Raw genomic sequence first — 13,122 nt, 5'->3', positions numbered from 1 at the left:
GACTTGTCTAATGAGGCTACCCCGGATGATTTTTCTCCTTTGGAGGAAGCTCTTTCCTCCGGGATCCACCCGAGACTCCTCCCAGGCATCTCCCAGAATCTTTTGGCCTCTGCTTTACGGACCTAAGATCCTAAGAAAAGATAGCTATGAAAAGGCCAAAAGGCTCTGGGAGATGCCTGGGAGGAGTCACAGGTGGATCCCAAAGGGGAGAGCTTCCTCCAAAAAAGAAAAAACCTCGAGGGTAGCTTCCTTTTAGGAGTCTGGGGCTGCTACCCAAGATCTTGCACGAGCAGCAGGCAGTAACCTAGCCAAAACGGACCGGAGGAGCCCTGACAAGTGGTCCTGCTCAGTGCTGCAGAGGAAGGCAAAAAACCCCCGGGGCCCAGTGCCAATCTGCGCCGGGGGAAAATTCCTTCCTGACCCCAGAGCTGGCGATCGGCTATTCCCTGAGCACGTGTGAGCAAGACCTGCCTCCTGGTCCCGCAGGCTGGTCACGCCCCCCAGGGGATGCCCAAGCCCTGTTCTCCCTGAACCTGGAGCCATCTCGGGGCTTCCGAGAGTGGCCAAGTGCCCCCGGCCTGATCGACCTTGGGGGCAAGAATCCTTCCCACGCCTTCGGGCCACCAGCGGGTGCTCCAAAGCACTGGGAGCCCTGGCAACATCTCTGCATCCCACTTCTTACGGCTGCTGCCACTGGTTCCGCAGGGAGTGAGGACGGCGAGCTCTGCAGTGCTCCTCAAGAAGGCATTCCCTTGGTCTTGCCACAGCTCTCCATCCAAAAAAGCCTGATGGCCTCGGGCACCTCCAGGGCTTGGTGGTTCTTCTCGTCTCCAGCAGCCTGGTGCAGCCTCCGGTCTTCCTCCCTCAGCGCCCGGCAAGTAATTCCAGCGGCTCCTCACAGACTTCCTCTGGGATGTCTCTGGGCCGCCTGCCAGGCAGACTGGCAGTGGGACAGGGGAGGCTGCCCCTTTTATAGTGCCCCGGGGCATTGTGACTGCTGCGTTGCCGGGTGGTGGCACTGCGACACGGGGGGAGGGAGGGGGGTGGTGTGAGGGGGCCCCCCGTGCGCAGCGCTGCCCGCTGCCCCTCGGCCCAGCATCCTTCGGAGGAAGGCCTTTGGGGCGCCGGCCCCGGGGGCTGTGTTGCGTTACCGAGTCCAGAAGTTTGGCAGAAAATAAACCGCCTTGCATTCCAGCTTATCCTCAGATGTCAGAGGGGCTGGGGACGGCTGGGTTTAATTTCTGAGTGATGTCCAATTCAATGCTCTAAGGGCGGTCGCATTCAATGTGCTGAACTATCACGATGAGGGATGCCCTTAATAGCGTACTGCACTCTGGCTTAGCTGCGTTCAACGCACGAGAATGACCAGACTTAGGGAGTTTGGTTGCGCTAACAAATTATCACGACTAGATGAATGAGCAGCGCAGTTTATTAAAGCAACGGTACAGGTGCTTTTGGATTGCCCGTGATAAATAGACTGTCTGCAAAGCACGTGCAGGTGACAATGCAGTCGCCTACAAGCGCGTTAAATGATGAAAGAAAAGAGCTCTAAAGAATTCTAAGTTTCCCAGGGAAGCACTCGGTACAGCCAAGTGTTCAAATCTCACGCAATAGGCATCCCTATGGCGGGGGGGGAGAGAGGCTCAGCCCATCGACTGATCCCAGAAGTCAGCGATGTCCTCCCGACTTGTCTGTGATGGTGTCTTCCCTGGCATTTCTCCTCTCTTAAGCCCTTTTATGTTTTCTGAGTTTTTCGGTGGAGCTTGAGTGACTCTAGTCACACATACCTTTCCTTTGATTGGTATAAAGTTCTCTCGGTTTGCTTTTAAAGGTATACGCTAGAGAAAATTCAGAGCGCGTGCTCAGTGGGGGGGTGGTTGCACCTTGGAGGTGGGTAACTTTGGGGGTGGAGGTGTGTTTTGGTATTATAATGAGCAGAGTTCACCTGAAACATGTCCAGAAGAACAAGATGGGCTTCGTCAGCATCAAACTGCTGACGTCCTTGAAGAAGGTAGGCAGCCCGTTGCGTTGGCCAGCCGGGGTGGGAAGTGGCCTCCACGTGGAGGATGCCTGGGTGTCTGGGTGTGCTCTGGCTGTCTGCGGTGAGGTGCTCGGGGAGGTCCAGGCTCTGCTCAGGCTGCCTGTGTCCCGGCAAAGCGCTGGTGGTGCAGAGCTGGGCCCTGCTGTCTGCCTTCAACGTGCTGCAGCAGTTCTCCACCCAGGGAGGGTGGCTGGGGAAGCGGTGAGGGGTCCTCAAACCCCAAGCCCAGGGCTGGGTTCACCTCTTCTGCCCGTGGTTCCCCCAGGCTGCTTTGAGAGAGGAGAGCTCGTCCTCCGGCGCTGAGGCTCCTTTACATTTGGGTTTGGGGCTTTCTCTTTTCTTTTGTTTTTTCCTCCTCCTCTTGAGCAGAATAACTCTCTGTGGCCCCCGAGAGCTGCGGGCGGTGGTGGTGCAGCTGCTCCAGGGGACGGTTTTGGGGCAAGGACAATGCTTGGGGCGAGTCAGCGTGCGAGGCGAGACGCTGAGCAGCAGCGGCACCGGGAGCTGCGCCGTGCTGTGGCCGACGGCACTGCGCCTGCCCGGGGTCCAGCGCGGCTCCCGCCGCCCCAGCGGCACCACTGGGACTGCCCGAAGGAAGGGGCTTGGCCCCCCCCCGACCCCCCGGTGCTGGGGGACCACCCCGACGGGGACCTCACCCTGCACCTTCTGCAAGCCAGACCCGGAAAGGTGAGGCTGCTTCTCGAAGGTGCCGTTGGCTGCGTTGCTCCCAGGTCGTGGAGCTCGCATGGGAAATGGGCAATAAAGAGGGATGAAGTTTCCAGGCACTTTCTGGCCGGTGCAGTGATTTGGGGTTTTTTGGGGGGTTGGTTGTTTTTTTTTTTTCCTTCTGATTTCCGCTCCCCCCACCCCCCACTTCCTGGTCTTGCAGCTGCCCAAGGTGCAGCCAGACAAGGGGAGGAGGGTCCCTGCGTGGCCTGCAGCTCCCTCCCTCGCCATTCTTGGGGTGATTTGGGGTTATTTTGCTGTGTCAGTGAGGCAAAGCTGGGCTCTCCGGGGCTGAGGTCAGTGGGACCCGAGGAAGGCCGTGATGGTCTTGAGGCTTTGAAGGGCTTTGCACCGAGCCCTGTCCCCGCTGGAGGGGACGCTGGTGGTGTTCAAGACGAAGGCCTTGCAGCCCTTGCTGTCGTGTGTGCCCGTGTCCCCCCCGGCCCCCGAGGTCTGTCCTTGTCGCAGGGGCTCTGTGCTGCTTTCTGCGTGGGGCCGTGTCCATGAGTCCTGCAGGGAGCTGTCTGTCCTGGCTTCCCCACCAAAGGGCTGCTCCCCCTGGGGAAGGGGAGAGGGGAGTCGTCCGCGTCCCGCCCCACCGTTGCCTGCCCCGCTGGTGGTGACTCGGCCCTGGGGGTGGCTCGGTTCCCCTCGGGGCTTTCCCCGGCTCGGATCTGGGGCTCAGCAGGGCTTTTGCACCTCTTGGGTGCTGTTTCTTGGTGCCCCCTGCTCTCCCTCCCCCTCCCACACAGGCACGGAGCAGTTCTGGAGAAGGAGCTTTTAATTGAAAAGACAAGAGGAAAGGTCCCATCCAAGCTGGTCTAACCCCTCCCTACCCCCCGTCCCCAGCCCCCCCCTTCAACAAGTACCCCCCCTCCTCTTCCACCCCCCACTCCCCCCATCTCCATCCCTCTCACCCCTGTCTAATCCCCGCCCCCCCCCACACCCCCACGTTGGCTGCAAGAGCCCTGCGCTTGCTGGGTGGCATTGGCAAGGAGCTCTGCGCCTGCCTCTTCCTCCGCTTGCCTGCCGTGGCAGGTGGGGATGGTGGCAGGTCCATCCCCGCATCCTGCCACGGCTCCTGGGGCTCCATCCCGCCACCGTTGACTATTTTGAGGCTCAGCATGGCGTCGCTGAGCTCGGGGATGCAGTAGTCAGGGGTGAGCATCTCCTCAGGCAGCGAGAGCGAGCTGAAGTCGCGGTGGGGGGTGGCTGCGCCGGTGCCACCAGCGTCCCCAGGCATGGGGCTGCTGCTGGGAGCATGCTGGCTGACTGCCAGCCCGCCCAGGGAGCAATCAAAGAGCGTTAGGGCCTCTTGGAGAGCCACGGCAAGGGCATCTCCAAGGGCTTGGCTGGGGGGGACGTCGCTCCCCGGGGGGATGTCGCTGCCCGGGGGTGCCCCCGCAGGGGTGGCCGTGCTGGAGATGTTGATCTTTGCCAGCTGCCCCTCGATGTGGTGGTAGCCGTGGATGGCTGTCAGCAGCACCGGAGGGGCTGGGGCCACCCCACTCCTCTGATTTTTGTAGGGTGCGAGGTATCGTGGTTGGCCCTGGGGGGTCCCTGGGGCTGCCCAGGCCAGGGGGGCCCCGCAGCCCCCGGGACCCCACAGGGCAGCACCCGGCAGAGAAGCGGCGCCTTGGCCGAGCGTGGCGGTGGCCGGCGGAGGCAGGTGGGTGGTTGTCCACTGGATGCGGAAGACGCGGGGGTCGAAGAGGCAGCCACATGGAGCCCTCTGCAGCCCTGTGTGGGTGAGGGGGAGCCGTGCTGGGGCGGGGGGACTCTCCAGGGGCACCCGCCGAGCCGGCCCCGATGGCCGACATCCCCCAGCTCTGGGCCAGGGGTGTGGGGAGCTTGTGGCCGGGGCGATCCCCACGGGGTGAGCTGCTGTGCCGGTGGGACGGGGTTGCAAATCAGGGAGGAGACTCGCATCTAGGAGGTGAAACGGGAGAGGTGGCCCCAAATATTTGGGGAATTCTCTGCAGATGGGCTTTCCTGGGCACGCGCCGCCCGGGCGAGGGCAAGGATGCTCACCGGGGCTTGCTGAACCCCCATGTGAAAAGTGTCGGGGGAAGGGGTGTGATGGGGATGGGGAAGGTGCCAGAGCAGACTGGGGTGCCATACCTGCTGGTGGTGCCTGGGGGGCCTGGGGTGGCCGGGCTGCAGGGAAGGGCTGCTCCCGCGCGGGCAGGCGGCACAGGTTGGCTGAGCCTAAGAGAGAGAGGAGCGATGGCCGGCGGTCACCTCTGCTCTTGCCCCCCAAGAGCGTCCCTGGGCTGCAGGGGTTGGGGTCGGTCCCTGCCTCGAGGGTAGAAGGTTTTGGGGAGCACGAATGGCTGGAAAAGCTGGGGCGCCGGGGGGCCCCAGGGCCCAGGCAGTGGGAGCTGCACTGGTGGCCGCACCATGGTCCCTTCTGGCTGTTGGCTGCCAAGGACTCTTTGGCGTCTCCCCGGAAGGAATGCGGGGGCTCCCTGTGTTCCGCCCCACCCCCAAGAGCCTCCCCAGCTCCTCCTGGGGAGGGAAAGGGTTAAGGGAGGCTGGGGTGCCCCCGGGGCCTACAGGCGGCTCTCAGGGTCTGCGGGTGCAAATCCTCTTTGCTTTCAACAGTATTTTTCCGGTGGGGGAAGAAGAACAAGTTGATTCAGCCGAGCCGAGCGGGGACCAAGCTGCAGCCGCAGCCTCCTTGCGCCAGATGGCAAATGCGTTTGCGACTGTTGCCCGTGCTTCTGTTCGCTGCGTTGACCGGAGCGAGGCAGAAATAGGAAAAAGGACCTCGAGGGCGCGAAGGAAGGTCACGCGGTGTCGCTCGGTGGCACGCTTTCCCCCAGCCCTCGCTCCAGTAGTGCTGTCAGGTCTTTTAGTCTCCTGATGGGAAAAGCAGCAGCTCTGGATCCCCCTCGGAGGGGGCGGCGCTTTCCCTGGGTGCGTGACACCCAGGAGGAGACGGTACCCGCCGCCGCGTGCTCCCAGAAAAGGACTGGATTCTGCCCAACGTCCGGTGTCGGGGCGCTGGGGCTGTTTGCGCTCTACGGGACCCCAGGGATGGGGTTAGTACATCCCCTCCTCGTGCTTGGAGGATTCGGCACTAGCAAGGACCCCCTGGTACCAAGGACACAGGCCTCTCGCTCCCGCTGTGTGAACAGTGTGTGGCCTGGGGGAGTCGGGACAACTGCCGTGAACCGGAGGCCAAAGATCTCTCCTGGCCTGGATCCTGTTAATTAAAGACATGGCGCTCTGTTGGTGAGGCACCTCTGGCTGCAAGATTGCGCAAGGCCATCTGCTGCGTAACTTGTGGCAGGGACCGATGCTGGGGGCGTGAAGGCAAGCGCGCTTCTAAAACCATAAAACTCCGTTTCATTTCAGAGCGCAGCTGAGCCACCCCGCTCCTCAACACTCTGCCATCTGCACCGCTGTGGCTGGGACCGGGCAGTGCTGCACATCCCAAAGGCCACCAAGTCACACCCGTGTCCCTGCTGCTTTGCCGGGAGCTTCTGCGATGCGAGCGATGTTCTGGGGGCTGATCTCTTGGACTGCAGCTACTCTGTCCCTGACCGGCAGCTGGTCAGGAGGGTTGCGTCCCAGGTGGAATTCCACCTCTCTGACGAGAACCTGGCCAAGGATGCTTTCCTCCTGAAACATGTCCAGAAGAACAAGATGGGCTTCGTCAGCATCAAACTGCTGACGTCCTTGAAGAAGGTAGGCAGCCCGTTGCGTTGGCCAGCCGGGGTGGGAAGTGGCCTCCACGTGGAGGATGCCTGGGTGTCTGGGTGTGCTCTGGCTGTCTGCGGTGAGGTGCTCGGGGAGGTCCAGGCTCTGCTCAGGCTGCCTGTGTCCCGGCAAAGCGCTGGTGGTGCAGAGCTGGGCCCTGCTGTCTGCCTTCAACGTGCTGCAGCAGTTCTCCACCCAGGGAGGGTGGCTGGGGAAGCGGTGAGGGGTCCTCAAACCCCAAGCCCAGGGCTGGGTTCACCTCTTCTGCCTGTGGTTCCCCCAGGCTGCTTTGAGAGAGGAGAGCTCGTCCTCCGGCGCTGAGGCTCCTTTACATTTGGGTTTGGGGCTTTCTCTTTTCTTTTGTTTTTCATCACGACTAGATGAATGAGCAGCGCACTTTATTAACGCAACGGTACAGGTGCTTTTGGATTGCCTGTGATAAATAGACTGTCTGCAAAGCACGTGCAGGTGACAATACCGTTGCCTACAGGCGCGTTAAATGATGAAAGAAAAGAGCTCTAAAGAATTCTAAGTTTCCCAGGGAAGCACTTGGTACAGCCGAGTGTTCAAATCTCACGCAATAGGCAACCCTATGGCGGGGGGGAGAGAGGCTCAGCCCATCGACTGATCCCAGAAGTCAGTGATGTCCTCCCGACTTGTCTGTGATGGTGTCTTCCCTGGCATTTCTCCTCTCTTAAGCCCTTTTATGTTTTCTGAGTTTTTCGGTGGAGCTTGAGTGACTCTAGTCACACATACCTTTCCTTTGATTGGTATAAAGTTCTCTCGGTTTGCTTTTAAAGGTATACGCTAGAGAAAATTCAGAGCGCGTGCTCAGTGGGGGGTGGTCGCACCTTGGAGGTGGGTAACTTTGGGGGTGGAGGTGTGTTTTGGTGTTGTAATGAGCAAAGTTCACCCAAAGGACCTGCTGTTGCGTGTGAGTACCCCAGAAGTGGGCACGTGTGATATAAACCAGAAGTGTAGGGCGTTAGCTCGACAGAACCGCCATTATTTTACCTCCTTGCTTCAGTGGATTCAATGCAGGGACCAAGCGTTCTCATTCCGATCATTCCGGTTGCCTACCCCTGCGATCACCGAGCCTGGCCGCGGGGTCTCGGCTCCGCTCCACCCTCTGTGTTCCTTTTCAGAGTCAGCATACCAAGCTCCCCTGGTGTTGCTGATGTCTAAAGTTGCAGGTCACGTTGCTTAGGGAGCTACCACGGAACCGATTCTTTACGTGTGCACTGTGTTGCTCCCTGGAGGTTCACCTTCCCTTGAGGGGCGGCGGGGGGACGTGTGTCATACCGACAAGTCACCTCCAGCAATCATTCCACGGGCTGTCGCTGTGCCCGGGAGGCCCGGGGGTCTCTCCCTGCCCTTGGCGGCCATGCCCTGGGCCCAGCTGCTGGGTGTCCCTGGCGCCTGCTCTGCCACTCGGCTCGCAAGGAGAAGCCTGGTGCTGTTCCTCTTCTCTCGGGCCATGGCAGGAACCAAGCGTGCAGCGCAGAGACCGCCCCTATTAGCCGTCCCCTCTCTGCACCAGAGCTAAAGCCTATGCAGCTCCGCAGCCAGGAGGAGCAGGGACTTGATGTGGCTGGACACAACCCCTTTTTGTGGGGCGTAAGGGGGGTGATTTCGGCAGCCGCAGCCTGGAGGCAAGCCAAAGTGTAATCAGAGCCATAGGTTGGGATGGTGGGTGCCAAGAGCCCGCCACGGAAGTAAGCCAGGCTTTGAGAAACAAGTGCGCGGAGGTGACCCCGGTGTGGTGGAAGGAAAGGTTGGTCGTATTCAGACGTGGACCATTTGGATCCGTGACCAAAGCCCAGCCAGGCAAAGGACAGACAGCTCTTCCAAACTGTCAAAATAGCCCATTGCTGCTATTGCCGTCACATCCCCTTGTCCCACTGAAACCCAGCTGCGCAGCCTTTCTATTAAACACACGCGTTGGCCGTGTTTATACGGGATACCAAAGGCGCTTCAGCCATGGGTGAAACTTCCACAGCTCACCTGTGACTTGAACCTTTCTGAGAGTTCTTTGCCTACCTCGGTTTGTGGGAAGATGTTCGGATCTTACCTCAAACCCTGGCAAGTCTCCTTTTCCTTTAGGATTTAGTATTTTGAGTACTGAGAGATTAAGAGAGGTAGTCTCCTTGCCATTTTGTGCGTTGGTGCCAAAATGGATCTGTACCTTCAGACTATGTAAATAAGGGCACGTAGGCCACAGACATTCCTTTGGTTGTGGTGATGCCAGAGGTGAAAGACAGGGGTTTGGTTCCCTCTGCAGGAACTCTGCAGAGATGTAGAGAGCATGCACGGTTTCCTCACCGTTCCTTACCGAGGCACCAAGGGACATTTGCTACCACACTGTCAGGGGAGGTTTGGACTTGACGTGAGGAGACATTTCTTTGCCAAGAGGGTGGTCACACCCTGAAACAGGCTTCCTGGAGAGGTGGTGGATGCCCCGTGCCTGTCAGTGTTGAAGAGGCATTTGGACAATGCCCTTAATACCATGCTTGAACTTTTGGTCAGCCATGAAGCGGTCAGGCAGGAGGACTAGTAGGAACTTGTAGGTCCCTTCCAGCTGAACTATTCTATTCTCATTCAGAATGTGAATAGAGAAGAAGAAATAGTTTTTCCCACTTTGTTGGAATTTGACAGAAAGTAAATTAAAGATGCCTTGTCCAAAGTTGCACAGCAGTTTAGCAATTGCATTTCAAAACGGTGTTTTGGCAGTTGAAGAAATTACACTGCCAATAGAGCTGTTTAGGAAAAAAAAGGAGTAGTTTTGCAGAGGATGTGTGAAGGCCTCTAGAAAAACATCTTTAAAGAGTCTGTGGATGTTTCCCATGGAAAGCACTGATTTTGTTTGAAAGCTAAGGCTCTTTCAGCTTGGGCATCTTTTAGTTTTAGAGCAAAAACTTAGTATTTCTCAGAGGAAACAGGAACTCGTACAAATTGAGTTGAATCCTCAGCTTCCTATTTAAAAATGTCTTTAAGGGAAGTGTACCATCAGGCCACAACTGTGCAATGGTATTAGTCCCGAAGTTAATCCCAATGGCATTAGTCCCTAAATTAATCCCAGATGCATACCAGTTCACAAGGAAGCCACCTACTTGGTTGTCTGATTCATGAAATCTCCCCTGGCATGTAAGGCTCACATTGAATCCCATCCTACCATCACCTTTAACACACTTGTTTTACCCACTCTTTTATGCTTCATAAAATGAGCATCCATAAGTGTTAGCAACTCCAAGTCAGCACCCATTCTTTTGATAAAAATAACCTGCTACGATTGTCTGAGCAATCATAGTTAAATTATACCACCACTTCCATACAGTTCTGTAACAATATTCCTCTAGTGGTTCTGATACAACAGAGCTTCTCTATCTAATAGTTAATGGTAACACACTTTGATAAGTAAGGAACACATAGATCAATATACTTTTCCAGGGGAAAATATTTTAAAGACTGTACATTAGTATAAATCAAAAGGCAAAACCCCTCAAAGTCTGGAGGAAGATGCAAAAGTGCTTCTTTGCAAGAGGGTTTTTGTCCACTCTTACTTAAGTCAACTGAAGGGAAGATCTGAATAAAGCCGCGGTGCCTTCTCCCACCCGACTCTGACCATTCACCGAGATCCAGTGCTTAGCGCTGTTCCCAAACAGTTTCCACTGAGACTGGCTGAACTGTCAGATGCTACCATGATTTATAAACTTAAGCTCCCAGTCTCTCCTGCCATTTCCACATCCACTTCTTCCCTTTCTGATAAGGCATGAATCATCATCAGAAATCCCTCTCCAGCCCATTAACAACCTAAACATTGCACAGGCTCATAGAAGTACACAGGTGACTATCGTTACATCTGCCTCCGTATTAGAGGGATCAGCACTGTAAAAATACCTGCAGTCAGCAAATATTCGTGTTGCATTTATGAGCATTTTCATTCCAGTACACACATTATGAAACAATCTTATGGTGGTAGGAAGGCTAGGTAGGTATTCCAGCAAGGAAGACTGCTTTGCTGCTATATTAACACCTTATATTATAGTGCAATAATCCTGTGCTCTACAGAGTCTCAGACTGGTTCATTGGAGCGGGGCGGGGGGGAAGTGTATGGCTTTAAACAGCTTGCAGTATTGGGTCAAAAAAGGCACAGATGTTGTAGTAGATCCTTGAAACAACATAAACTCACCATGCTCATCTGAGCCTATCCAAAAAAGTATTCACCGTGGCCAGACCAAGGGTTCTGTGCTGTGCCTGGCTAATTCAACAGCAGGGCACCCTGCGTGGGAGAACCACTAATCCTGAAACGTAGCATTAAAGAAGACGAGACCAAGGCTACAGAGACTTTTGTGAAACTGAGCATAAGAAAAGAATCATACCTTCCTGAGCCTCAAAAGAATTTCTACAAAATCTTAGATATTTCTGCGATGACTTCAGGAGATAATCTTACAGCAAGTGACTCCTAACAGAATTTTCAGATGCCTTTAGGAATAAGGAAGGACTCTAGTAATCTCTCACCCTCATAGGCAGTCTCAAGAAAGCATATGCCTGAGAAACAGAGGAAAACCAGAGTGAGGAGATGGGGAAGTCGAGAACATTATTCGCAGTAGCTGCTCTCATTCGACCAGATCAAGACTGGCACAGTGTTAGCAGAGGTACGGAATAGATGTGAAAGCCTCAGACGTTTCTGCCCAGCGGGTAACACTGTGGGATGTAAATGGTAAGACTGCATGCATTTTTTTTTCGCAACACAGTAAAAAGTGAAGTTAAAAATACCAAATCCACCAGACCAAAAAGCTTCCCATCCTCCTCAAGTTATGAGAGGAAAAAATCCTCTCAGGAGATTGAAAGAGAGGTACTCCATAAACACGCACATCTGTGGTTCCCAAGCCCATCGTTCAAAACTTCTGTCATCAGTTTTTCTCCCATGGGTCTTCTCCAGTTCAGTAGCTGTCACTCCAGTGAAAACCACAACACAAAGCTGACATTTATTGAAGGTGGGCAGGGCCCCGTGAACTCTACTGTGGCAGTGCAGACAAATCTAAACATCATCTTTACTCACAAATTTCCATTCAGTTCAGTGAAAGCAGAATTGCCTCTGAGGTGTGGGAATAATAAAGAGAAAATTCTCCTTTTGGTTGCGCTTAAGAACAGGCTTGCAGAGGTGCTGGTGGGAAGCCTGCTGGAAACCAAGGGGCTGCGTGGGAGTCAGGGAAAGCAGAATATGCTTTCCACCACCTAGAAAAGGAGCATGTGGATGGGGGAGGAGGAGCGAGCAAGAGAGAAGGAGCTGAGACTTTGCCAGAAGAAATAGGAGGGCCCCATGGTGCTGACCGCCCAGGAGTGCTCCGGGATGTCACGGGGAGGCTGGCACGCTGGTTCGAAGCACAGACCGCTTTCCCCTGCTCCTTTTCCATGCGGGCACCAGGACACGGTAAAGCAAAACCCGGGCAAGGTCAAGCTGGACTTGAGTGGCACGAGTGAAAGGGACAGGTGCCCGAGCGATCTTCTCTTCTGTCCTGCCAGTCAGAGGTAGGGGTGCGTAACCGAAAAAGCCGGTCGAAGAAACTCTCTGAGGCTCGATTTTGGAGTTTTAGAAAGCAGGCATTCTTTATTGCAGCGCTGGATGCACGGGGGATCGTTCTGCCTATCGTGCATACCGTTACCTACAGCAAGGCAAGCTTATATTGTTCTAATCATATACTTATTTATGTTATCCTTGACATAGTGTCCGCCCTTTGGGCACGCGCAGTGTGGCTCATCTCTTTTTCCTAGTTAGCTAGCCTTGGCAGGTTTTAATGGCTGGATGCACCAATGTCTGTCCCAACGGCAGGTGGGGGACAGGGCTCTGCCCTTCGTGAGACCCCCAGCCCCTGGAGTGGTGGCTGGAAGAGGGGTAGGTCAAAGGACCCTGATGGGAGCCCTGCAGGGCCTCATCCATTGGACCGACGGGCACCTTCCCTTGTCACCCAGAGCATCTCATGGGCTGGAAAAGGGATGCTCTGGAGAGCTTCTGGCAAATCTCTGGAGAAGAGCTTCTCCCCGCCTCTCTCCCAGGGGCTTTCTCGGCTCTAGTGCCCTTCCCAAGGACAGCCCCACAGGTGGGTGCAGGAAAGAACAGGCAGCAGCCACAGCGGTCAGCACGGCGGGAAAGCCAAGGATAAAGCCTTATCACCCAAGTGGGATAAAGCCTTAATAACCAAGTGTGCTGCTCCTCGGACAGGAGTATTCCTGCCTAAGCTCACCACACTTTTCCTGCATTTCCCTGTGGCTTTCGGCAGGATATGAATGGCTCTTCAGTGCCGGTGGTCGCTCCCCTCTTTCAGTAACAATTGCAAATTTTCTTCCTGTTGGACCCGCCTCAGTTCCAGTCTCTTGGGGATTGAAAGCTGGCACAGCATGGGTGCCAGAGACGTTCCCACAGCTTGGCTGGCGTCCACAAGGAGGAGTCTGTCTTTAGCCACAATGGTCATTTCCAGGGAAAACAGCTTGTTGTATTGACCAGGACCCTACGCGGACAACAGAAGAGCAGGGATGCGGCCATTTGCCACAAGTCCAGTGGAGCAGGCTGCTCAAACACAGCCCACGGTGACTTTCTGTGCTGCTGGGCCTGTGGGGACAAAGGATTAAGCCTGAATTACCTACATGAA

The sequence above is a fragment of the Haliaeetus albicilla genome, unplaced genomic scaffold, assembly GCF_947461875.1.
Source record: "Haliaeetus albicilla unplaced genomic scaffold, bHalAlb1.1 scaffold_42, whole genome shotgun sequence".
Classification (NCBI taxonomy): domain Eukaryota; kingdom Metazoa; phylum Chordata; class Aves; order Accipitriformes; family Accipitridae; genus Haliaeetus; species Haliaeetus albicilla.
Note: the sequence above shows the minus strand (reverse complement) of the source record.